This window comes from Ranitomeya imitator, chromosome 4 (assembly GCF_032444005.1).
Source record: "Ranitomeya imitator isolate aRanImi1 chromosome 4, aRanImi1.pri, whole genome shotgun sequence".
Lineage (NCBI taxonomy): Eukaryota > Metazoa > Chordata > Amphibia > Anura > Dendrobatidae > Ranitomeya > Ranitomeya imitator.
In genome coordinates, this window is record NC_091285.1 from 275,397,970 (window position 1) to 275,425,098 (window position 27,129).

The 27,129-nt window shown below is 46.2% G+C and overlaps 1 long non-coding RNA gene across 2 annotated transcripts in view; it reads left to right on the plus strand.

The window, feature by feature from the left end:
- Positions 1-204: 204 nt before the first annotated feature.
- LOC138674072 (uncharacterized) overlaps positions 205-27,129 on the plus strand; it is a 119,728-nt gene continuing 92,803 nt past the window's right edge. For both annotated transcript variants that reach the window (XR_011320467.1, XR_011320466.1), the window contains exons 1-2: positions 205-339; positions 11,516-11,612. This is a non-coding gene — a long non-coding RNA (uncharacterized lncRNA). The remainder of the gene's footprint in view (positions 340-11,515; positions 11,613-27,129) is intronic.

The following is a 27,129-nucleotide window of genomic DNA, read 5'->3' on the forward strand; positions in this document are numbered from 1 at the left end:
TAGGGGAGTTAAAAGGATGGGTGGGGCGCAAATACAGCTGGAGTGTATATATGGCAGGGGGGTTTGGATAGCGGTAACCCTAATGAAGAAGCGCGCAGCCTCTTTGAAACGCGTTGGTTGCATACTGCAAGTGACGTCACAAGTAGGAGGAGCCTATCGGCCATTTTTTTTTCACGCCTCGTGGTTTCCAGGAAGCGCTACCGGCCGGAGCGTCTCTGGTCTCACATCGCGCTCCACCACCTGGCACAGACAGTGCCGCAGCCCCAGACATCTGCAATCTGCAATCAGCAAGTAAACCTCCAGCAGCGCACCGCATGCCGCAGCACCCAACACATGTAGGTAAGCTGATAGCTACAGGTGTCTCTTTGGTGACAGAATTATTGGCTTATTATGCGGGCAGTTTATTGATTTGTCTCCTTTTTTACCATTGTTACTATCATTCCACTAATTGGAGTAGAACTACTGCTTTGCTTGGCTTTTTATCCTTGGGTCACTCTGTAGGGTTTTTTCTTCTTTCTCCTCAAGCGCGGTATCTATTTGGTTTTATAAGTTACACATATATGGGTTCTGACATGTGCTGCTCCCATCCTGCACCCCCATTCTGACATGTGCTGCTCCATCCTGCGTCCCCATCCTGTCATGTGCTGCACCCATCCTGCGCCCCCATCCTGCCATGTGTTGCACCCATCTTGCGCCCCCATTCTGTCATGCATTGCACCCATCCTGCGCCCCCATTCTGTCATGTGCTGCTTCCATCCTGCGCCCCCATTGTGACATGTGCTGCTCCCATCCTGCGCCCCCATTCTGACATGTTCTGCACCCATCCTGCGCCTCCATTCTGACATGTTCTGCACCCATCCTGCTCCTCCATTCTGTCATTTGCTGCTCCCATCCTGCGCCCCCATCCTGTCATGTGCTGCTCCCATCCTTTGCCCCTGTTCTGTCATGTGCTGCTCCCATCCTGTGCCCCCGTTCTGTCATGTGCTGCACCCATCCTGCGCCTCCATTCTGTCATTTGCTGCTCCCTCCTGTCATGTGCTGCTCCCATCCTGTGCCCCTGTTCTGTCATGTGCTGCTCCCATCCTGTGCCCCCGTTCTGTCATGTGCTGCTCCCATCCTGCGCCCCTGTTCTCTCATGTGCTGCTCCCATCCTGCGCCCGTTCTGTCATGTGCTGCTGCCATCCTGCTCCCCCATTCTGTCATGTGCTGCTCCCATCCTGCGCCCCCGTTCTGTCATGTGCTGCTCCCATCCTGCGGCCCCGTTCTGTCATGTGCTGCGCCCGTTTTGTCATGTGCTGCTGCCATCGTGCGCCCGTTCTGTCATGTGCTGTTCCCATCCTGCGCCCCCGTTCTGTCATGTGCTGCTCCCATCCTGCGCCCCCGTTCTTTTGTGACGCCCAGGAGACCGGGATACCCAGCACCGGACCAATGGAGTCTGTCTCTTGAGGGGGATGTCACGGGTGGCTTGACCCGGTGCTGTGGCCTCAGGCAATGCACAGTGTAAGGGGTATCATGAGGGGACAGGCACTTACTTGATCAGCAGCAGGTTCTCCCAGCGGTGACGATCCCGATCCTGGATAGATGGCTATTGTCCAAATGAAAGACTGAGGCACTGAAACGTTTAACCAGTTTACTTTGACATAAAAGGATTTACAACCAGTCCTGTCACCGGAGTCTGTATGGGAACTCTGAGTTACTTTAACCCTGCCGGGGTCTTCGCCTCTTATTGTGCGCAATTTCTGTGTGGCCCTGCTGCTGTATGTGAACTGGCTGCCGGCCCAATCTGTCCCCTCCGGGTCCTGGTTCGACGGGCAACCCGAGTCCTTTTATCGGTTTACCCCCTCTGGGAGTACCACTGAACTCTGTGTCTGTTGCTGCGTCCGGCCCTAGTGAAGCTGATATCACCTCACGTTTTTCCGGTTGCTGTATTATATATAATGAATACAGCCACGGATCCGGTATCCGTCTTTGCGCCTGTTCTGGGTAGTGATTAATGCTACCCGGTTCTCACAATGTCCTTTTTCTCTATCCCTCTTCTCCTCAGGCCGGTGATTTAGGCCTGGTAACAGTCACAGGGCTGTTAGATATTCAACTGTATGACCTCTCACTTTCAGCTCCTTAGCCCAACTGCCAGTTCTTCTCTCAGACCAGAATGGATAAAGGGGAGTCTCTGGAGCTCCCCCTTCTGGCCGGAGGTGGTAGTGCAGTCTTGCTATTTTAGTATTTGTACTTACTGTCAGTAACTATTTTTGTGGCAAATACCCCTAGGGGTGCCACATTCCCCCTTAGTTAAGAACAGTACTCCGGGACTGTGGGACAATAACATTTTGAAATAACAATTAATATGTACAGAGTCTTAAAAATGAAAAGTTACAAAAACCACTCAAGGAAACAAAAATAGAGTTCTGTAAAAAGTCACTTCAAATAGCGTCCATTAATACAGTTCTATCCTTGAAGGTATTAGGAAAGGCACTGTACTTAGTGTCCAGGAATTTAGTTCCATTTTTCCAACGGAGTTATCAATATAAAGTCTAAAGAAAGTTCAAAAAGAGCAAAAAGCAAAGTTCAAAAAGCAGTCTTTCCGGAGCTTTGATTTAGTGCCTCCGGGCTGATAAAAAGTTCAAGAATATGCAATAAGTTCATACAGACAAGTCTCTGTAGGCACTGGGCTTAAACGTTGCAGACTGATAACAATGACTATACTACATTTTCTGTTTAACTATATACGGCATAACATATATACAATTCACATTATGAGCTTTATAGTTGGTAATCTGCATACCTGGCCGGTAATTGACCCTGGGTACTACGCTGTGATCTACGTAATAGCGGTGTCTCTTCATGTGGTGTACTACTGTCTACTGCGGATGTAGTATCTGCCCGCTCTGCTAAAGATAATTCCACGACTATGGAGTTGGCAAGTCCACCGTGAATGGGATTACTCTGACCAGGAATCTGTTCTTCCTGGCCTGGAACCTCCTGTAGTACGGGGTCAGCCTCTTCCTGTCTTGGGACTTCTGGTATTGGGTTCGGTGTTGGGTAAAAGGCCACCATGGGAACCACTACTGCACCATGGTATGTTAGTAAGGTTTTGGGAAAGTCTCCTATACAGGTGTGATACACTTCCTCTTCTTTTTCCTTTACTGGTTGAACCTGTATGGGTTGAATAACTTCTGGTTCTGGCTGGACAACGTCTGGCTCTTTCAATGCTTCCGGACATAATTTAAGATTGTCTCTTGACACTAGTACAGATGTTAAGCCTCCATTTTTGCTAATGAGACACATTTTAGGATTATCCACTCTTGTTGGTAAAACTGTGTAGGGTACGGCTTCCCACTGATTGTCCAGTTTATTGGTTCGACGATTTCTCTTGAGCACTTGGTCACCCGGTCTTAATGGGGTCGCTAGAGCATTCTGGTTGAAAGTTCGCTCTTGTCTTTCTCTAGTTTGCTGAAGGCTTCTTTCCACACTCTCTTGCACTTGGCGATACTGCTTTTGCCGTATGATATCCCAATTGGAGTCTTGAACTTCTGCGTCTGGTTTCAGAATTCCCATTTCTAGATCGATTGGTAATTGGCCGGGTCTTGCACGCATAAGGTAAGCTGGGGTGCAGTTGGTGGAGCTCACCGGGACATGATTATACAGATCCACCAAGTCAGGCAATTTCTCTGGCCATTGATTCCTTTCTGTCTCAGGTAAAGTCTTTAGTAGGTCTATTACAATATGGTTCATCTTCTCGCATAAGCCGTTTGTTTGTGGATGATAGGCCGTCGTCCGGATCTTTTTGCAACCATACATATTACAGAATTCTCTGAAGATCTCTGATTCAAAGGCTGTACCTTGGTCGGTGAGAACCTGTTCCGGATATCCATGGGGTCTACAAAAGTACGTTTGGAACGCTTTGGCTGCTGTTTTTGCTGTCAGATCTTTTACGGGTACTACTACCAAGAAACGTGAATAATGGTCCACGATGGTCAAGGCATAGACATAGCCGGACCGGCTTGGTGTCAACTTCACGTGGTCCATGGCTACAAGTTCAAGTGGTTGTTTGGTGATTATGGGCTGCAGTGGTGCTCTTTGGTTCTTTTGATCGTTTCTTCTGAGGTTGCACGGGCCACAATTTCTGCACCACTGTTCGATTGATTTTCTCATCCCGACCCAATAAAATCTTTCTCTTAGAAGTACTTCTAACTTTTTCCAACCGAAGTGACCAGCACCATTATGGTAAGCTTCTAGGACCATCTTCACATCTTGTTTAGGCACAATAATCTGCCAAACCAATTCATGTGTTTTCGGATTGGTGTATCTTCTACAGAGCTTCCCTTGATACAGGAACATTTTGCCTCTCTCTTTCCAGAGTTGATGCGTCTCTTCTGGGGCATCCTCATCGGGATATGCACTTTGCTCAGTCAACAGTTCCTTCACCAACTTCACAGCCGGATTGCTGTCTTGGGTGTCAGCCCATCTATGGTGTGCTAACGGATTAAAATTCACCTCTTGTTGTTTCTGATAGGTACTTGACTGATGATGTTTTGCCTTGGGACGATGGAAGGCTGGTAGTTCAATTTCTTCAAGCTCCCCCGTTTCCTCTTCTACATCTCTCAAGTGTGGCATCCGGGATAGGGCATCGGCATTTCCATTCTTGCGACCTGCTCGATACTTGATTATGAAGTTGTAATTAGATAACCGGGCTATCCATCGCTGTTCTAACGCACCTAATTTGGCTGTGTCCAGGTGGGTCAACGGATTGTTGTCAGTATAGACAATAAATTCTGCAGCGGCCAGATAGTGTTTGAAACGCTCCGTCACAGCCCAAACTACTGCCAGTAGTTCCAATTTGAAGGAGCTGTAATTTTCTGAATTTCTTTCAGTAGGCCGGAGCTTTCTACTTGCAAAGGCGATGACTTTCTCCCGACCTTCTTGCTTTTGTGACAGCACCGCTCCTAGTCCCACATTACTGGCATCGGTGTAGAGGATGAAAGGTTTATGGTAATCTGGGTATGCCAGAACCTTTTCTCCGGTTAGTGCCTTCTTTAGTTGTTCAAAGGAGTCTTCCCTTTCGTCGTTCCACTGAAAAGGAGGGTTTCGGTTTGAAGGTTTCTTCGTCTGCCCTACCAAGGTGTCTTGCAAGGGTGCTGCCAACTTGGTAAATCCTTTTATAAATCTGCGATAGTAACCCACCAATCCCAGGAATTGTCTCACTTCTTTTGCGCTGGTAGGTCTTGGCCAATCCCTTATGGCGCTTATTTTCTCGGGATCTGGTGCTACTCCCTCCGAACTCACGATGTGTCCCAGGTACTGTACCTTTGGCTTGAGAAGGTGACATTTGGATGGCTTGACTTTCATGCCATACCTGGATAAGGCTTCGAACACTTCTGCCAGGTCTATTAAGTGTTGTTCGTAAGTCTTTGAGTAGACGATCACATCATCTAGGTACAGGAGGACGGTCTCGAAGTTCTTGTGTCCGAGGCAGCATTCCATCAGCCGCTGGAAGGTACCGGATGCGTTGCAGAGTCCGAACGGCATGCGATTAAATTCACATAGACCCATTGGTGTGGTGAATGCCATCTTTTCCTTATCTCTCTCAGCCACAGGGACTTGCCAATACCCGCTTGTTAAGTCTAAGGTGGAAAAATAATTAGCAGATTTCAAAGCAGTTAAGGACTCTTCTATCCTAGGCAAGGGGTAGGCGTCTTTATGGGTGATGTTATTAATCTTCCGGTAGTCTACGCACATTCTCATGGTTCCGTCCTTTTTTTTTGACAATCACTAGAGGGGCCGCCCAGGGGCTACAGCTGTCTCTTATTACCCCGGCCTGTTTCATTTCCCTCAGCATATCTTTTGCACATTGATAGTGAGCGGGCGGTATGGGTCTATATCTTTCTTTTATTGGGGGATAGTCACCTGTGGGGATTGTGTGTTCTACCCCTTCTATCCGTCCAAAGTCCAATGGGTGTTTACTGAAGACTTGTTCATATTCCGTCACTAGCCTATACACCCCTTGTTTTTGATGGGTAGGTGTTGAATTTATGCCCACGTGTAGCTGTTGGCACCAATCCTCCATTTCTCCATCTGAGCCATTGCCTTCCACCTGACAGGTTGGTTCTAAAGGCTCAATGGTTGTGATGGCATTGTTGTCAACAGTATATAGCTTTGCCATTGTAGCATACCTTGGCAAAGTGACCTCTTCCTCTCCACAGTTCAAAAGTCGTACCGGCACTCGTCCCCGGTGTACCTCGACTATCTCTCGTGCTGTGAGTATAGTGGGCCTGCTGTCGGTGTACACTGGTTCTATTAAGGCTTGATAATCTCGTCCCTTAGTACCAATGGCTGCTCTACACCATACCAGCATTTCTGTTTTTGGTGGGATTACAATAGACGTTGGATCACTTACCCTCACACTGCCGATTTCTCCACCTGCAACTTCTACCTGTTGCCTTAACATCAATACTTTTATTTCCCTCCGGAGAACTCTCTGCTGGCAGGATTGGGCAGTTTCAGCAATTATGCTGTAAGACAGAAATGACTTCGGAAAAGCAGTTCTCTAACACATTCATTCCTATCAATACAGTTGGTTCACAGTTCCGCCGGTCAACATCAACAACAACTATACCCTGTTTCTTCAGTTCTACTTTACCAATCTTTATGGTCATCTCCCTGAATCCTAGTTTCGGTACCAACTTACCATTACTGGCCCATATATCTAGTTCAACATCAGAGGGCCCTTTATCAATATCTGCATCAGCCCAGTACCTCTTATAAAGGATATACGGTATAGATGAAATCTGGGAACCTGTGTCCAGCAAAGCGTTGAGGGGAATTCCGTCCAGCACGATCGGGATAATGGGTCGTCCTCCGATGTACCTGTCGTGCCAGGGTGTTGGGCCTTGAAAGTTCATTCCTGCGAAGCGGCCCGCATTCCCAAGGGATTCCCGTTTAAATCACAATCTCGTGCAAAGTGGCCTGGCTGCTGGCAACGGCGGCAAATGAGCTGTCCATCCGGTTGGTAGCGGTCGCGGGGTCGTCCTCTCCATGTCGGGTATCTCCGGGGTCTCATCCATGGAACATCCTCTCTACAGTTTGCCAACTCCATCTTGTGTCCTCTCATCTCCTGCATGGTTTTAGCCATTGAAGCAACAACATCAGCTAAAGAGTCAAGCTTTTGTTGAAGAGCCTCATTAGTACTGGGCCCCAGGGGCTTAGCAATGGCCCCAGACATAGCTGATGTCACTGGCACTCCCTGTTGTTGAGGTGCCTCTGCCATGGGTTGCGCAGGATCCTGATCCCGAGGTGCCTCTGCCAGCTGGAGACGTATAGCGCTCTCCTTTAATTGGGCAAATGTCAATTCAGGGTCCTTAAAAACAAGCATGCTCACATGCCCCCGGTGAGAAGGGGTGTAGAGTCCCTCAATAAATTGATCTCTTAGCAGTTTATCCGCTCCGGTGTTAAAAATGGGTTCAGCCAGTGTAAGTGATTTAAGGGCTTCCTGCAGGTTTAAGGCAAAGTCTCTCACGCCCTCATTAGCTTTTTGTTTGCAATTAAAGAATCGTATTTTAGCTTTGCTGCTGGCCGTGGTTTCAAATGTAGCTTTTAATCCAGCAAATATGCGTTCAACAGTGCCTTTTAGATCAGCTGCCCATGCTGTGACTTCTCGCTTAGCATGGCCACTTAACTGCATCATCAGGAGACTAACACGCTGAACTTCACCCACAGGGAACATGTCAAAATGGGCCAGCATCTTTTCTCTGAAATCGTCAAGGGTATTAGGCTCACCTTCATACATTGGAAGCCATGGGCCACCCGGGGTATATGGCATCAGCACCGGCATGATGGGCGCCACTCCTTGCACCGCTGCGCTGCCGGACTCTCTATTGACACTCTGTCTTTCAGCTGCATTAGCGTTGCCGGGTGCTGCGGCGTCTCTGTGCTGCGACACACTGTGCCCCCTTAGTTAATCCGGACCCTTCCGGTCCTCCGCTTCCGTCGGGATAGTGTAGATTCGTTCCGCTGTGCAGCAGGATCGATTTTCCCCTTGCTCTGATGTCAGAGCGCTCAGCTTGGTGCCGCCCACAATGACACGCCCCCTGCTGCTCCCACCCACCGCGCTCTGTAATGGCGGATTCTGAAGTTTTTCAGTTAGACTGGGGCTCAGGTGATGGCGTAGCTCAATTAACAGTCTCGTGCCTAACGGTTATGAAGTGATTACCTCAGGGGATGGCGGCCATCTTTACTCCATTATAACCAATGGGGAAAAGTCACTTTCAATAGTTTTCAATGGGGAATGGATTTTTCTTTAATAAAGTCAATTTTCAAGATTTTTCATCCCAGTTTTCACAGTTTTGGGCTCCAATCACGGCACACAATACCCGGTATACGGGCTGGCTAGATCCTGTTCGTGACGCCAATTGTGACGCCCAGGAGACCGGGATACCCAGCACCGGACCAATGGAGTCTGTCTCTTGAGGGGGATGTCACGGGTGGCTTGACCCGGTGCTGTGGCCTCAGGCAATGCACAGTGTAAGGGGTATCATGAGGGGACAGGCACTTACTTGATTAGCAGCAGGTTCTCCCAGCGGTGACGATCCCGATCCTGGATAGATAGCTATTGTCCAAATGAAAGACTGAGGCACTGAAACGTTTAACCAGTTTACTTTGACATAAAAGGATTTACAACCAGTCCTGTCACCGGAGTCTGTATGGGAACTCTGAGTTACTTTGACCCTGCCGGGGTCTTCGCCTCTTATTGTGCGCAATTTCTGTGTGGCCCTGCTGCTGTATGTGAACTGGCTGCCGGCCCAATCTGTCCCCTCCGGGTCCTGGTTCGACGGGCAACCCGAGTCCTTTTATCGGTTTACCCCCTCTGGGAGTACCGCTGAACTCTGTGTCTGTTGCTGCGTCCGGCCCTAGTGAAGCTGATATCACCTCACGTTTTTCCGGTTGCTGTATTATATATAATGAATACAGCCACGGATCCGGTATCCGTCTTTGCGCCTGTTCTGGGTAGTGATTAATGCTACCCGGTTCTCACAATGTCCTTTTTCTCTATCCCTCTTCTCCTCAGGCCGGTGATTTAGGCCTGGTAACAGTCACAGGGCTGTTAGATATTCAACTGTATGACCTCTCACTTTCAGCTCCTTAGCCCAACTGCCAGTTCTTCTCTCAGACCAGAATGGATAAAGGGGAGTCTCTGGAGCTCCCCCTTCTGGCCGGAGGTGGTAGTGCAGTCTTGCTATTTTAGTATTTGTACTTACTGTCAGTAACTATTTTTGTGGCAAATACCCCTAGGGGTGCCACATTTTCATGTGCTGCTCCCATCCTGCGCCCCTGTTCTGTCATGTGCTGCTCCCATCCTGCGCCCGTTCTGTCATGTGCTGCTGCGCCCGTTCTGTCATGTGATGCTCCCATCTTGCGCCCCCATTCTGTCATGTGCTGCTCCCATCCTGCGCCCCTGTTCTGTCATGTGCTGCTCCCATCCTGCGCCCCTGTTCTGTCATGTGCTGCTCCCATCCTGCGCCCGTTCTGTCATGTGCTGCTGCCATCCTGAACCCCGTTCTGTCATGTGCTGCTCCCATCCTGCGCCCCTGTTCTGTCATGTGCTGCTCCCATCCTGCGCCCGTTCTGTCATGTGCTGCTGCCCCCGTTCTGTCATGTGATGCTCCCATCTTGCGCCCGTTCTGTCATGTGCTGCTCCCATCCTGCGCCCCCATTCTGTCATGTGCTGCTCCCATCCTGCGCCCCTGTTCTGTCATGTGCTGCTCCCATCCTGCGCCCCTGTTCTGTCATGTGCTGCTCCCATCCTGCGCCCGTTCTGTCATGTGCTGCTCCCATCCAGCGCCCCCGTTCTGTCATGTGCTGCTGCCATCCTGTGCCCCCGTTCTGTCATGTGCTGCTCCCATCCTGCGCCCGTTCTGTCATGTGCTGCTCCCATCCAGCGCCCCCGTTCTGTCATGTGCTGCTCCCATCTTGCGCCCCCATTCTGTCATGTGCTGCTCCCATCCTGCGCCCCTGTTCTGTCATGTGCTGCTCCCATCTTGCGCCCCCATTCTGTCATGTGCTGCTGCCATCCTGAACCCCGTTCTGTCATGTGCTGCTACCATCCTGCGCCCTTTCTGTCATGTGCTGCTGCCATCCTGCGCCCGTTCTGTCATATGCTGCTCCCATCCTGCGCCCCCCCTTCTGTCATATGCTGCTCCCATCCTGCGCCACCATTGTATTATATGCCCCCCATAAGATGCTCCATTATATATGCCCCGTATGCTGCTGCCATCTATATATATAATTGTCTAAGGGTTTTTCCGTCTGTCTGTCTGTCTGTCTGTCTGTCTGTCCTGGAAATCCCTGCTCTCTGATTGGTCGAGGCCGCCAGGCCTCGACCAATCAGCAACGGGCACAGCGACGATGATGTCATAATGGTTGCCATGGCGACGATGATGTCATAAAGGTTGCCTCGACCAATCAGCAACGGGCACAGTCTGCTGCGAATTATGGAATCATCATTGTCCATATATTACAGGGACATGCATATTCTAGAATACCCGATGCGTTAGAATCGGGCCACAATCTAGTATATATATATATATATATATATATATATATATATATATATATATATATATATAAATATAAAATACCATACTCACCTATCGTCGCTGGGCGCCGAGTGCTGGGGGCCTGAGCAGGCGGGGACACTGGCGCGCTGTGGGGGTCAGGTGCCGGAGTCACCGCTAGCTCAGGCCCCCAGCACTTGCTATACTCACCTGTCTGTCCCATTCCAGCGCTGCGTGCCGCCATCTTCTGGCTCCTCTGGCTGTGACTGTTCAGTCAGAGGGCGGCGCCGGCGTGCATTAAGCGCGTCATCGTGCCCTCTGAACTGGGAATGTCTCAGCAGAGGACCCGGGAGACGGAGCCGCACGCAGCGCTGGAACGGGGGACAGGTGAATATACTTACCCTCCTGGCGGTCCCTGACTCTCCGGTGGAGATCGCGGTGTGCGTTCAGTGTTTACGCATACCGCGATCTCCTGGGAGCGTCACTCTGTGAGGCCCAGACTGCGCCGGCGCTTGCGCTTGCGCAGTCTTTAAAGGCTTCGGACAGAGTGACGCTCCCAGCGTTATATTATAGATATATATATATGTATAGATAAGGGGGGGAAAAGAAAGGGGGGGGGGAATACAACTGCTAACCCATTAAATACAAAAAAAAGGGGAAAAGATAAATGAATAATATATAGAAGGTGGAGAAAATATGAATAAAGATTAATAAATAATAAATGATAATAAAAAAATAAAATAAAAGAATAAATAATAAGAATAATAGAAACAAAAAAAAAAAATAATGAAAAAATAAAAAAGAACTGAAAAGAAGAAATAATAATAATCCAAAAAATAAATAAAAATGGTGAAATATCAATTAAAAACAATAATAATGAAGAAATATAATCACAAGAAAAATAATAAATAATTATTATTATTTTTTTCATTTCTTTTTCTCCTCTTTCTTCTTTTGCTCCATAATAGTTGATTGTAGACTTCTTCAATATACATCATGTTCTACAGTCCAGCCATCCAATACTACAGAAAGAATGCTACGTACAGAGCCCACAGTCCGCCAATGGTAAGTATATATAAAGCTACAATCGATAAATACAAATATAAAAGGATTAAGAATCATAAAACCACAAAAGTAAAAATAAAAACAAAGTAAAAATTGCAAATAATTATAAAATGGTTAAAAGGTTACAAAACACGGATTATAAAAAAGGTGCAAAGCTAAGATTTTCATTTAACCCTTTCGGTGATACCGTGCCCAGGGTCCATATCCATTTTGTTTCTTTCCTAGCCAAGGCCATACTTATTTCACCACCTCTCTCATTTATTTTAATCATGTCTATGCCGGTTACCTTCAACAAAGATGCGTCACACCCATGATGCAATTTAAAGTGTTTTGGGATTGTTTTTAATGAGGATATATCCTCCACTTCTTTAGCAGCTAAAATTCCGAAGACATGTTCCCTGGTGCGTACCTTAAGTTGCCTAGTTGTCATTCCCACATACACCAGGGAGCATGGGCATGTGGCGTGGTAAATGACGGCTTTGGAGGTACAAGTAATAACCTGTTTAATTTTATATAGGGTAGTACCATTATGGTTGCAAAATGTGTCAGTTCTCTTAATATTAGTACATGCGACACATTGACCGCATGGTTTGCATCCAGGTACAGCCTTAGTATTTGTAAGGAAAGATTGAATTTCTGAATTGTATGAGTAATGGCTTCTGAGCAATTGATCCTTTAAATTCCTTGATCTGCGATATGTTATATTGCATGTTTCGCCAATATACTGTGTTAAAATTGGGTCAGGTTTTAAAATTGCCCATGATTTGTTTATATATGTCCTCATTAACTCAGTTTGACCATGGTATTGTGTGATGTATCTCACTACCCTATTTGATTTAGATGGCTTACTTCCATATAAAGCTTGATGTCTTGTTGTATGCTTAGCACGATTGTATCCCTTCTTCACTGAACACTTACTATATCCTCTCTCCAAAAACCTTTCTTTGAGGTCCAGAGCTTGATTTTCAAAGTCCACCTCATTTCTGCAGATCCTTCGTAGGCGCAAAAATTGGCCTATCGGGATTGATTTAATCATGGTTGGAGGATGTGACGAGGAGGCGTGTAAAAGCGAATTCACCGCCGTAGACTTACGAAAGATGTTGGTGTATAGGCAGCCGCTCTCATCCCTATGTATACCCACATCCAAAAATTCCATAAATTCCATATCACACTTGTAGGTTAGATGGATGTTTAAATGATTTTGATTTAGTTGCTCCATAAAAGTATGGAGTGAATCCATGGAACCCTGCCAAATAAAAAATATGTCATGAATGAACCGCACCCAAATAGGGATGCGGTCCATTGATGATACAGGCTCAGTGTGAAATAGGTCCCTCTCCCACAGCCCCAGGAACAAATTTGCATATGATGGCGCAAATGACGCGCCCATAGCTGTTCCCTGGAGCTGTAGGTAGAGGGACCCTTTAAAAAGAAAAAAAAATTTTGTAGGTGAAAATTCCAGCATTCTCACAATAAATTGTCTCATGGATGTGGGTACAGATGAGGAGTTCAGGAAATATTCTGCCGCCTGGACACCATCACTGTGGCGAATGTTGGTGTACAAACTCTCGACGTCACAGGGCACTAAAAGTGTGTCGTTACCGACATAAAGACCATCTATCTTTTTCAAAAGTTCATTTGTGTCTTTTATAAATGAGGGTAAATTCTCAACCAGGGGTTGTAATTTTGAATCAATGAATTTGTTTATTTTCTCAAGATAATTACCACATCCAGATATGATGGATCTGCTGTTGTGAATTCTGCTCTTGGGCTCCCTCCGGTGGTTATGAGTGGTAGTGCTGCGGTAGTTGGATCGTAGCATTTATCAGGTGTATCTATTTTTTGCAATTTGGGCTGGGCTATATAGCCTTGCTTGTTCCTTTAGTCAGTGCCAGTTGTCCATTGTTCTTGAAGGATTCACTTCCCTGCTGGTCTCTCCAGTTTGCTGTGTTTTTCTTCAAAGATAAGTCCTGGCTTTGTTTTTTCTGTCCACCTGCTGTGGACCTTATAGTTCTGTGCATTTTCATGTTTTTGTCTTGTCCAGCTTGGTCTGTGAAGGATTTTTTGCAGCCTAGCTATTTCTCTGGAGATGCAGATATACCCCCCATGTCTTTAGTCAGATGTGGTGATCCGTATTTTCTGCGGTGGATATTTTCTAGTGTTTTTATACTGACCGCATAGTACTCTGTTCTATTCTTTCTTTTTAGCTAGTATGGCCTCCTATGCTAAAATCTGATTTCATATCTGCGTATGTTATTTCCCTCTCCTCTCACAGTCAATATTTGAGGGGGGCTATCTATCCTTTGGGGATTTTCTCTGAGGCAAGATAGGTTTCCTGTTTCTGTCTTTAGGGGTAGTTAGATCTTAGGCTGTGCCGAGGGGTCTAGGGAGTGTTAGGTACCCCCCACGGCTACTTCTAGTTGCGCTGCTAGGTTCAGGCTTTGCGGTCAGTACAGGGACCACCTTCTCCAGAGTACGTCTCATGCTGCTCCAAGGCCACCAGATCATAACAGTACAACTGGCCAACAATGAGTTAATTGCATCTCAGAAGAAGGGTGGAAAGATTTTGAGCCATTTTTTTCCCCTTAGCCTGTTTGGGCTGTTCCTCCCTCTTTACCTCTGGGTGGCTACGGAGTCTAGTATTAACATGAATGTTCAGGAGTTAGTTTCTCGGGTGGATCAGCTTGCTGCTAGGGTACAGGGTATTTCAGATTTCATTGTTCAGACTCCTGCCTTAGAACCTAAGATTCCCACTCCTGATTTATTCTTTGGTGACAGATCCAAATTTTTGAGTTTCAAAAATAACTGTAAACTGTTTTTTGCATTAAGACCCCGGTCTTCTGGTGATCCTATTCAGCAGGTTAAAATCATCATATCTCTGCTGCGTGGTGACCCACAGGATTGGGCATTTTCCCTGGAATCTGGCAATCCTGCTTTGCTTAATGTTGATTCGTTTTTTCAGGCATTGGGGTTGTTGTATGATGAGCCTAATTCTGTGGATCAGGCTGAGAAAATCTTATTAGCCCTGTGTCAAGGTCAAGAAGCGGCAGAATTGTATTGCCATAAATTTAGAAAATGGTCTGTACTGACTAAATGGAATGAGGATGCCTTGGCGGCAATTTTCAGAAAGGGTCTTTCTGAATCCATTAAAGATGTTATGGTGGGGTTCCCCACGCCTGCTGGTCTGAGTGATTCTATGTCTCTGGCCATTCAGATTGATCGGCGCTTGCGCGAGTGCAGAATTGTGCACACTGTGGTGTTGTCCTCTGAGCGGAGCCCTGAGCCTATGCAGTGTAATAGGATTTTGTCTAGAGCTAAAAGTCAAACATTCAGGCGTCAGAATAGGTAGTGTTTTTACTGCGGCGATTCTGCTCATGTTATTTCTGATTGCCCTAAGAGTACTAAGAGAATCGCTAGTTCTGTTGCCATCAGTACTATACAACCTAAATTTCTGTTATCTGTGACCTTGATCTGCTCATTATCATCATTTTCTGTCATGGCATTTGTGGATTCAGGCGCCGCTCTGAACTTAATGGACTTAGAATTTGCCAGACGTTGTGGTTTTCCCTTGCAGCCTTTGCAGAACCCTATTCCTTTGAGGGGCATTGATGCTACACCGTTGGCTAAAAATAAACCTCAGTTTTGGACACAGCTGACCATGCGCATGGCGCTAGCCCATCAGGAAGATTGTCGTTTTCTGGTGTTGCATAATTTGCTTGATGATATTGTGCTGGGTTTTCCATGGTTGCAGCTACATAATCCGGTGTTAGATTGGAAATCCATGTCTGTGACTAGTTGGGGTTTTCAGGGGGTTCATGATCAGGTTCCTTTGATGTCAATTTCCTCTTCCCCCTCTTCTGAAGTTCCTGAGTTTTTGTCTGACTTCCAGGATGTATTCGATGAGCCCAAATCCAGTTCCCTTCCACCGCATAGGGACTGTGATTGTGCTATTGATTTGATTCCAGGTTGTAAGTTCCCTAAGGGCCGACTTTTCAACCTGTCTGTGCCTGAACATACCGCCATGCGGAGCTATATTAAGGAGTCTTTGGAGGAAGGGCATATTCAGCCATCTTCTTCACCGTTGGGAGCGGGGTTCTTTTTTGTTGCCAAGAAGGATGGCTCCTTGAGACCCTGTATTGATTATCACCTCTTGAATAAGATCATGGTTAAATTTCAATACCCCTTGCCTTTGCTTACTGATTTGTTTGCTAGGATTAAGGGGTCTAGCTGGTTTACTAAGGGTACCGTCACACAGTGGCATTTTGATCGCTACGACGGCACGATTTGTGATGTTCCAGCGATATATCCGTGACAATCCAGCGATCTCGCTGTGTCTGACACGCTCCTGCGATCAGGGACCCCGCTGAGAATCGTACGTCGTAGCAGATCGTTTGAAACTTTCTTTCATCGTCTAGTGTCCCGCTATGGCGGCATGATCGCATGGTGTAACAAAGGTGTGCACGATATTGTATACGATGTGCGCATAGTAACCAACGGCTTCTACATCGCACATACGTCATGAAATTTATCGCTCCAGCGTTGTACATTGCAAAGTGTGACAGCAGTCTACAACGCTGGAGCGATATTGTTACGATGCTGGAGCGTCACGGATCGTGCCGTCGTAGCGATCAAAATGCCACTGTGTGATGGTACCCTAAGATTGACCTTCGAGGGGCATATAATCTTATTCGTATCAAGCAGGGTGACGAATGGAAAACTGCATTTAATACACCCGAAGGCCATTTTGAATACCTTGTGATGCCATTCGGACTCTCTAATGCCCCATCTGTGTTCCAATCCTTCATGCATGATATCTTTCGGAGTTATCTTGATAAATTCATGGTTGTATATTTGGATGATATTTTGATTTTTTCCAATGATTGGGAGTCTCATGTGAAACAGGTCAGGATGGTATTTCAGATCCTCCGTAATAATGCTTTGTTTGTGAAGGGGTCAAAGTGCCTCTTTGGAGTGCAGAAGGTTTCTTTTTTGGGTTTCATTTTTTCTCCCTCATCTATAGAAATGGATCCGGTTAAGGTTCAGGCCATTCATGATTGGATTCAGCCCACATCTGTGAAGAGCCTTCAGAAATTCTTGGGCTTTGCTAATTTTTATCGTCGTTTCATTGCCAACTTCTCCAGTGTGGTTAAACCTATAACCGATTTGACCAAGAAAGGCGCTGATGTGACGAATTGGTCCTCCGCGGCTGTTTCTGCCTTTCAGGAGCTTAAACGCTGATTAACTTCTGCCCCTGTTTTGCGTCAGCCAGATGTTTCTCTTCCATTTCAGGTTGAGGTTGACGCATCTGAGATTGGGGCAGGGGCCGTTTTGTCTCAGAGGAATTCTGATGGTTCCTTGATGAAACCATGTGCCTTCTTTTCTCGGAAGTTTTCGCCTGCGGAACGCAATTATGATGTCGGCAATCGGGAGTTGTTGGCTATGAAGTGGGCATTTGAGGAGTGGCGACATTGGCTTGAGGGGGCCAAGCACCGTATTGTGGTCCTGACCGATCATAAGAATCTGATTTACCTCGAGTCTGCCAAACGGCTGAATCCTAGACAGGCTCGATGGTCCCTGTTTTTCTCCCGTTTTGATTTTGTGGTCTCGTACATTCCTGGTACTAAGAATGTTAAGGCGGATGCCCTCTCTAGGAGTTTTTTTCCTGATTCCCCTGGGGTTCTTGAGCCGGTCGGCATTTTGAAGGAAGGGGTGATTCTTTCTGCCATCTCCCCTGATTTGCGACGGGTTCTTCAGGAATTTCAGGCTGATAAGCCTGACCGCTGTCCTGTGGGGAAACTGTTTGTTCCTGATATATGGACTAGTAAAGTGATTTCTGAGGTTCATTGTTCTGTGTTGGCTGTCCATCCTGGGATTTTTGGTACCAGAGATTTGGTTAGTAGGTCCTTTTGGTGGCCTTCTTTGTCACGGGATGTGCGTTCTTTTGTGCAGTCCTGTGGGATTTGTGCGCGGGCTAAGCCTTGCTGTTCCCGCGCTAGTGGGTTGCTTTTGCCATTGCCGGTCCCTGAGAGACCTTGGACGCATATTTCTATGGATTTTATTTCCGATCTTCCTGTTTCCCAAAGAATGTCGGTTATCTGGGTTGTCTGTGACCGATTTTCTAAGATGGTTCATTTGGTGCCTTTGCCTAAATTGCCTTCTTCTTCTGATTTGGTTCCGTTGTTTTTTCAGCATGTGGTACGTTTGCATGGTATTCCGGAGAATATTGTGTCCGACAGAGGTTCCCAGTTTGTTTCTAGGTTTTGGCGGGCCTTTTGTGCCAAGCTGCGCATTGATTTGTCTTTTTCCTCTGCATTTCATCCTCAGACAAATGGCCAGACTGAGCGAACTAATCAGACCTTGGAGACCTATTTGAGATGCTTTGTGTCTGCTGATCAGGATGATTGGGTGGCTTTTTTGCCATTGGCCGAGTTTGCCCTTAATAATCGGGCTAGTTTGGCTACTTTGGTTTCGCCTTTTTTTTTGTAATTTTGTTTTTCATCCTCGTTTTTCTTCTGGGCAGGTTGAGCCTTCTGATCTTCCTGGTGTGGATTCTGTGGTCGACAGGTTGCAGCAGATTTGGGCTTATGTGGTGGACAATTTGGTGCTGTCTCAGGAGGAGGCTCAGCGTCTTGCTAACCATCGTCGGTGTGTTGGTTCCCGGCTTCGGGTTGGGGATCTGGTTTGGTTATCTTCCCGTCATGTTCCTATGAAGGTTTCTTCCCCTAAGTTTAAGCCTCGATTTATTGGTCCTTATAGGATTTCTGAGATTATTAATCCGGTGTCCTTTCGCCTGGCGTTTCCGGCGTCTTTTGCTATTCATAATGTCTTCCATAGATCTTTGTTGCGGAAATATGTGGAGCCCGTTGTTCCCTCTGTTGATCCTCCGGCCCCTGTATTGGTCGATGGGGAGTTGGAATATGTTGTTGAGAAGATTTTGGATTCCCGTTTTTCGAGGCGGAAGCTTCAGTACCTTGTCAAGTGGAAGGGTTATGGCCAGGAGGATAATTCTTGGGTTTCTGCCTCTGATGTCCATGCCGTTGATTTGGTTCGTGCCTTTCATCGGGCTCATCCTGATCGGCCTGGGGGCTCTGGTGAGGGTTCGGTGACCCCTCCTCAAGGGGGGGGGTACTGTTGTGAATTCAGCTTTTGGGCTCCCTCTGGTGGTTGTAGAGGGTAATGCAGTTGTGCCTGGACTGCAGGAGTGGACAGGTGTATCTACTAATTGCAAAACTGACTGGGGTATATAGCTTTGCTGGATCCTTTAGTCAGTGCCAGTTGTCCATTGTTCTTGAAGGATTCACTTCCCTGCTGGTCTCTCCAGTTTGCTGTGTTTTTCTACAAAGATAAGTCCTGGCTTTGTTTTTGCTGTCCACCTGCTGTGGACCTTATAGCTCTGTGCATTTTCATGTTTTTGTCTTGTCCAGCTTGGTCTGTGAAGGATTTTTTGCAGCCTAGCTATTTCTCTGGAGATGCAGATATACCCCCCATGTCTTTAGTCAGATGTGGTGATCTGTATTTTCTGCGGTGGATATTTTCTAGTGTTTTTATACTGACCGCATAGTACTCTGTTCTATTCTTTCTTTTTAGCTAGTATGGCCTCCTATGCTAAAATCTGATTTCATATCTGCGTATGTTATTTCCCTCTCCTCTCACAGTCAATATTTGTGGGGGGATATCTATCCTTTGGGGATTTTCTCTGAGGCAAGATAGGTTTCCTGTTTCTGTCTTTAGGGGTAGTTAGATCTTAGGCTGTGCCGAGGGGTCTAGGGAGTGTTAGGTTCCCCCCACAGCTACTTCTAGTTGCGCTGCTAGGTTCAGGGTTTGTGGTCAGTACAGGGACCACCTTCTCCAGAGTACGTCTCATGCTGCTTCAAGGCCACCAGATCATAACAAGCTCCCTCCGGTGGTTATGAGTGGTAGTGCTGCGGTAGTTGGATCGCAGCATTTATCAGGTGTATCTATTTTTTGCAATTTGGGCTGGGCTATATAGCCTTGCTTGTTCCTTTAGTCAGTGCCAGTTGTCCATTGTTTTTGGAGGATTCACATCCCTTCTGGTCTCTCCTGTTCGCTGTGCTTTTCTTCAAAGATAAGTCCTGGCTTTGTTTTTGCTGTCCACCTGCTGTGGACCTTATAGTTCTGTGCATTTTTCATGTTTTGTCTTGTCCAGCTTTGTTGTGGAGGATTTTTTGCAGCCTAGCTGTGTCTCTGGAGATGCAGATATACCCTCCATGTCTTTAGTCAGATGTGGTGTTTTGTATTTTCTGTGGTGGATATTTTCTAGTGTTTTATACTGACCGCATAGTACTCTGTTCTATCCTTTCTTTTTAGCTAGTATGGCCTCCTATGCTAAATCCTGATTTCATGTCTGCGTATGTTATTTCCTCTCCTCTCACAGTCAATATTTGTTGGGGGCTGTCTATCCTTTGGGGATTTTTCTCTGAGGCAAGATAGGTTTCCTGTTTCTGTCTTTAGGGGTAGTTAATTCTTAGGCTGTGTCGAGGGGTCTAGGGAGCGTTAGGTACCCCCCACGGCTACTTCTTGTTGCGCTGCTAAGTTCAGGGTTTGCGGTCAGTACAGGTGCCACCTTCTCCAGAGTACGTCTCATGCTGCTCCAAGGCCACCAGATCATAAGAGTCTGCCTGGTGGAATTTTTTGATCTTTGTGCACTTTGGGTAATAAGTAAAAGGTCTACACAGTTGGTTCAGGTACTTGAAGAGCTACATATAAATCCTTGCTGATAACCTCTGTTTCAAGGGCATCTTTTAAAATCACCGAGAGTTCAGCTCTAAATTTTCCCAAGGGGTTGAATGTCAATTTTTTTTATAGTATATATTGTCTCTTAACTGCCGAAATTCCTCAGATTCATACATCTGCCTAGGCCAGATCACAACGTTCCCCCTTGTCAGCCAGTTTAATCACCACATCATTTAATTGTTCCAAATTTTTTAAAGCTATTTTTTTCGCTTTTATCTAAGTTTTCAATACATGGGAAACGAGGAATTTTGTCAAATTCTCTACTAACTGTTTTGACAAAAGTGTCAATAATGAGACAAGCTGACAAGGGGGGAAACCTACGAGATCTGGGCCGAATAGATGATGGGATCTTACCTCCCAATGGATCATTGTGCTCTTGGGCTAGTTCGTCCAAAATCTCTAGTGCCTCCTGCTCCACCTCTGTTGGAAACAATTTTAACAGTTCTTCATTGTGGAAATATTTTTTAAACATTAATTTCCTAGCAAATAAATGTAAATCTTCGATAGCTACGAACTTATCAAATTGTGCCGTAGGGCAAAACGTGAGACCTTTTTTAAGAACATTTATTTCAATTTCAGATAAAGTATAATTGCTCAAATTAATCACCTTCAAATTATTCTCTGGGGTTGGTCGATAATTCAGTTTAACCGGTGCATATCGGGGTTCACGCTTGCGTTTGGGAGTGGAGGCTGTAGAGGCCAGGGTGGAAACAGAGACGGATGAGGAGGCACCAGAAACATCTACTAAGGCCTGATTTGATGTGGCGGAGTCAATTCGGTCACGTACATTGTCATCCTGTTGGTGTTTACGCCACCTATACATCCTTCCACTGGAGAAATCCCTTTGATCTCTTGTTAATTTACTTTTCTGAGTAGTTTGGATGTCTTTTATCCGTTGATCCATCTGTTTCTCAAGTAGACCATCCAAAGATGACAATTGCTCAGCTGATAAACAATTCTTAGCTTTGACGTACACTTCGTCCAGGGATTTATCAATAGTAGTTATATTTTTTGAATTATATTTGACTAATAGTTCCATCAGCTGTCTAGAGGCAGTGTTACACACCCCTTCCCAACTTTAATAAATTCCTCATCAGTAACGGGAAAAGCAGGTGTTACGTGTATCCGTAATCCCATAGGGATTAATTGGTGCTGAATATAGTTTTCTAGAAAGGCCTTACTCCACCAGGCCCTGGTTCTCTTATACGTCAAATTCTTAATAGTTTTAAAGAGATCATCGAATTGCAAACCGTCAGTAACCACGATATTCGTATTGCCATTTGAAAATACTGCATTGATTTGTCCCTGCCATGACAACTCTCTGGTTTTGAAATCCATATCCGGATAGTAAGGAAAAAACCTGTGCGGAACACAGCAATATATAATTAAGTAAAACACAGTAGACCCTTAGGGTATGTTTCCACGTTCAGGAAACGTTGCGTGTTTGACGCTGCGTTGAGTCGCAGCGTCAAACACGCAGCGTCCAGATGTTACAGCATAGTGGAGGGGATTTAATGAAAACCCGTCTCCACTATGCATGGTAACACGCACGCGGCGGCCCTGCGACTCCGGACATGCTGCGCGTCTTTTCAGATCGCAGCATGTCCGTATATCTTGCGGCGACGCTGCGTCGCCGCAAGATATAGCACAGGGCCCTATGCGATGGGTGCGATGATGCCGGATGTGTGCTGTGAACACATCCGGCATCATCGCGTCCCAGAAGGGGGCGGGGCTTAGCGCAGAGCGGCAAAGCCGCTCCGACGATACCGCCGGCCATCCTGATCGTGGACACGCAGCCTAATTGTATCCACAAATTCTATATCTCAAAATTATATTTAATTAAGATCAGAAATATACCAGTAATAGGGTGCACTGTGAAAGCAGCAGTGAAAAACCATTGTGATGAAGAGACCAAACACCTAACCACCATTGGATAAGAAATCACCAGAAAGTCTAAGGCTGCGTGTCCACGTTCAGGATGGCCGGCGGTATCGTCGGAGCGGCAAACCAGCTCTGCGGTAAGCTCCGCCCCCTTTCTGGGACGCGATGATGCCGGATGTATTCATAGCACACATCCGGGATCATCGCTCCCCACCATAGGGTCCTGTGCTATATCTTGCGGCGACGCAGCGTCGCCGCAAGATATACGGACATGCTGCGATCTGAAAAGACGCGCAGCATGTCCGGAGTCGCAGGGCCGCCGCGTGCGTGTTACCACGCATAGTGGAGACGGGATTTCATTCAATCCCCTCTACTATGCTGTAACATCTGGACGCTGCGTGTCTGACGCTGCGGCTCTATGCAGCATCAGACACGCAGCGTTTCCTGCACGTGGAAACATACCCTTAGGGTATGTGCACACGTCAGGATTTCTTGCAGAAATTTTCCTGACAAAAACCGGAGATTTCTGCCAGAAATCCGCATGCATTTTTACAGCGATTTTACCACGATTTTGACGCGTTTTTTTGTGCGTTTTTTCCCAAATGCATAGAATTGCGGGAAAAACGCAGAAAATCCGCAAAAATAATGAACATGCTCTTTTTTTTACCGCGATGCATTTTTTTCGCGGAAAAAAACGCATCCATGTGCACAAAACATGCAGAATGCATATTCTAAATGATAGAATGCATAATGTATGCATTTTTAATGAGTTTTTATAGCGTTTTTAGCGAGAAAAAATGCAAAAAAAAACGCGAAACAACCTGTACGTGTGCACATAGCCTTAAAGCTCAGGAATCTATAATATGCCTTTATTTAATGAAGTGGCAAATATATATATAAAAAATATTTTTAAAAAATTATATCATGTATTGTATCAATAAAACAATCGCAGGGACAGGATTACATGGTACCCATACTCAGCAGAATAACCCCCCAATACAGAAAAAATCTTTATATTTACTTTGTCGCTGTGCAATCAAAAGATAAAAATCGGTGTGCAATATATATATTAACAGTGTACAAAAACCAAATATTAAAACACTGAATATGTGAATATTACACAAACAAAAAAGCTCAATAGCTTTGTGAAAAAAAAGGGGAGGGGGAGGGGGAAAAGTTGCCAAGAAAATATGTGCACAATTAAAAATAACAATAATATATAAGACAGCAACTCACTTTTACAAGTGCCAAAAGTGCATAGCCCTGTATAGGGACTAAAACCAAGTGACCATAAAATTAAGTGTGATAGCACAGCGATATTGCTTTTTTTTTTTTGAAAATCTGTTTATTAGAATTTTGTAATACAATACAAACCAAACAATTCCATTGGCGATATTACAGTAAAGGCCCCTTCACATTAAGCGACGCTGCAGCAATACCGACAACGATCCGGATCGCTGCAGCGTCGCTGTTTGGTCGCTGGAGAGCTGTCACACAGACAGCTCTCCAGCGACCAACGATGCCGGTAACCAGGGTAAACATCGGGTAACTAAGCGCAGGGCCGCGCTTAGTAACCCGATGTTTACCCTGGTTACCATCCTAAAAGTAAAAAAAACAAACAGTACATACTTACCTAACGCTGTCTGTCCCCGGCGCTGTGCTTCTCTGCACTCCTCCTGTACTGGCTGTGAGCACAGCGGCCGGAAAGCAGAGCGGTGACATCACCGCTCTGCTTTCCGGCTGACCGACGCTCACAGCCAGTACAGGAGAAGTGCAGAGCACAGCGCCGGGGGACAGACAGCGGTAGGTAAGTATGTACTGTTTGTTTTTTTACTTTTAGGATGGTAACCAGGGTAAACATCGGGTTACTAAGCGCGGCCCTGCGCTTAGTTACCCGATGTTTACCCTGGTTACCAGTGAAGACATCGCTGGATCGGTGTCACACACGCCGATCCAGCGATGTCCACGGGAGATCCAGCGACGAAATAAAGTTCTGGACTTTGTTCAGCGACCAACGATCTCCCAGCAGGGGCCTGATCGTTGGTCGCTGTCACACATAACGATTTCATTAACGATATCGTTGCTACGTCACAAAATGCAACGATATCGTTAACAATATCGTTATGTGTGAAGGTACCTTTAGGTAACAAAATTAACTGATACTGTATCCCCAGACCCCTTCCCCCCACACCAACAAAATAGATTCCCCCAGACTCTGCGTGCGCTTGGTCTAAAAGATGTCTCAAGGAATTGGTGAGTTGCCACCTATCCGCCGTAGTAAATACCATTGAGTATTTTCAAACTGTGCTCTCAGTTTCTCCCTAGTCTCTAGAGGGAGCGATGGAATGAAAGTAGCCCACGTGGAAAAGAATTTACCTGCCTGCTTCTCTCTGTTAGTCAGTGCGTCCAACCACTCCATTCTGAATATGAACCGGATTTTAGTGCGGATGAAAGGGATCGAAGGGACTAATGGACTCAACCATTGGTGCAGAATGCTTTTCCTGGTCGCCGAAGCCCATATCATAAGTGTTGCCTTAATGTGTTTGGGCAGTTTGTGAGATGTCTCATCTAGGATATTAAAAATGGCCCATTGTGGAGTAAGCGTGAAGTTTACTTAGCAGATTTTCTGCAATTCTTTGTGCACCTCACCCCACAATCCCAGAATTAGCGGGCAACTCCATAAGTGATGGTATATGTCAGTGTTACGAGATTTGCATTTAGAACACAAGTAGACGATGGAGGGGGACATCTTAGATTGTAGGAAGGGTGCAATGTAGGCTCTGTGTAGTATTAAGAGTGCTGTTGTGAATTCTGTGGCCAAGCTCCCTCCTGTGGTCGTGAGTGGTACTGCGGCTGGTTCTGTCTATAAGCTTCCTTTGGTAGATGAGAGTGGTACTGCGGCTTCTGAGTTTCCTTCCTCAGGTGATGAGGTTAAGTCGTTAGGTGCTGCTCTATTTAACTCCACCTGGTGCTTTGATCCTGGCCTCCAGTCAATGTTCTAGTATTGGTCTTGCTTCCTCCTGGATCGTTCCTGTGGCCTGTCTATCCTGCATAAGCTAAGTTCAGCTTGTGTTATTTTTGTTTGCTATATTTTCTGTCCACCTTGCTATATTGGTTTTTCTTGCTTGCTGGAAGCTCTGAGACGCAGAGGGAGCACCTCCGTACCGTTAGTCGGTGCGGAGGGTCTTTTTGCCCCTCTGCGTGGTTGTTTGTAGGTTTTTGTGTTGACCGCAAAGCTATCTTTCCTATCCTCGGTCTATTCAGTAAGTCGGGCCTCACTTTGCTAAATCTATTTCATCTGTGTTTGTATTTCATCTTTACTCACAGTCATTATATGTGGGGGGCTGCCTTTTCCTTTGGGGAATTTCTCTGAGGCAAGGTAGGCTTATTTTTCTATCTTCAGGGCTAGTTAGTTTCTCAGGCTGTGCCGAGTTGCATAGGGAGCATTAGGCGCAATCCACGGCTACCTCTAGTGTGGTGTGATAGGATTAGGGATTGCGGTCAGCAGAGTTTCCACGTCTCAGAGCTCGTCCTATGTTTTTGGTAAATGTCAGGTCACTTTGTGTGCTCTGAACTTCAAGGTCCATTGTGGTTCTGAATTACCTGTTCATAACAGTACTGGAGGCCCAAAGTACTAATGCTTCTCAATAGAGGGAAAAGAGAAGTTCTGAGACCATTTTTTTTTCTTTGCACTGTGTTCTGTCTTTCTTTTCCCCTTTACATCAGGGTGGTTCAGAACACAGGTGTGGACATAGACATTCAGGGTCTGTCCTCTTTGATGGATAATCTCACTATAAGAGTACAGAGCATTCAAGATTTGGTGGTTCGGAATCCTGTGTTGGAGCCTAGAATTCCTATTCCTGAGTTGTTTTCTGGAGATAGAGCTAAGTTTTTGAATTTTAAAAATAATTGTAAACTATTTCTGGCTTTGAAACCCCGCTCCTCTGGTGACCCAGTTCAACAAGTTAAAATCATTATTTCTTTATTACGTGGTGACCCTCAAGACTGGGCATTTTCCCTTGCGCCAGGAGATCCTGCATTATGTAATATTGATGCGTTTTTTCTGGCGCTCGGATTGCTGTACGACGAACCTTATTCAGTGGATCAGGCAGAGAAAAATTTGCTGGCTCTGTGTCAGGGTCAGGATGAGATAGAGATTTATTGTCAGAAGTTTAGAAAGTGGTCCGTGCTCACTCAATGGAATGAATGTGCGCTGGCAGCTATTTTCAGAAAGGGTCTCTCTGAAGCCCTTAAGGATTTCATGGTGGGATTTCCTATGCCTGCTGGTCTGAATGAGTCTATGTCTTTGGCCATTCAGATCGGTCGACGCTTGCGTGAGCGTAAATCTGTGCACCATTTGGCGGTATTATCTGAGCATAAACCTGAGCCTATGCAGTGCGATAGGACTTTGACCAGAGCTGAAAGGCAAGAACACAGACGTCAGAATGGGCTGTTTCTACTGTGGTGATTCCACTCATGCTATCTCCGATTGTCCTAAGCGCACTAAGCGGTTCGCTAGGTCCGCCACCATTAGTACGGTACAGTCGAAATTTCTTTTGTCCGTTACTTTGATCTGCTCTTTGTCTTCCTATTCTGTCATGGCATTTGTGGATTCAGGCGCTGCCCTGAATTTGATGGACTTGGAGTTTGCTAGGCGCTGTGGGTTTGTCTTGGAGCCCTTGCAGTGTCTTATTCCATTGAGAGGAATTGATGCTACGCCTTTGGCCAAGAATAAGCCTCAGTATTGGACCCAGCTGACCATGTGCATGGCTCCTGCGCACCAGGAGGATATTCGCTTTCTGGTGTTGCATAATCTGCATGATGTGGTCGTGTTGGGGTTGCCATGGCTACAAGTCCATAACCCAGTATTAGATTTGAAATC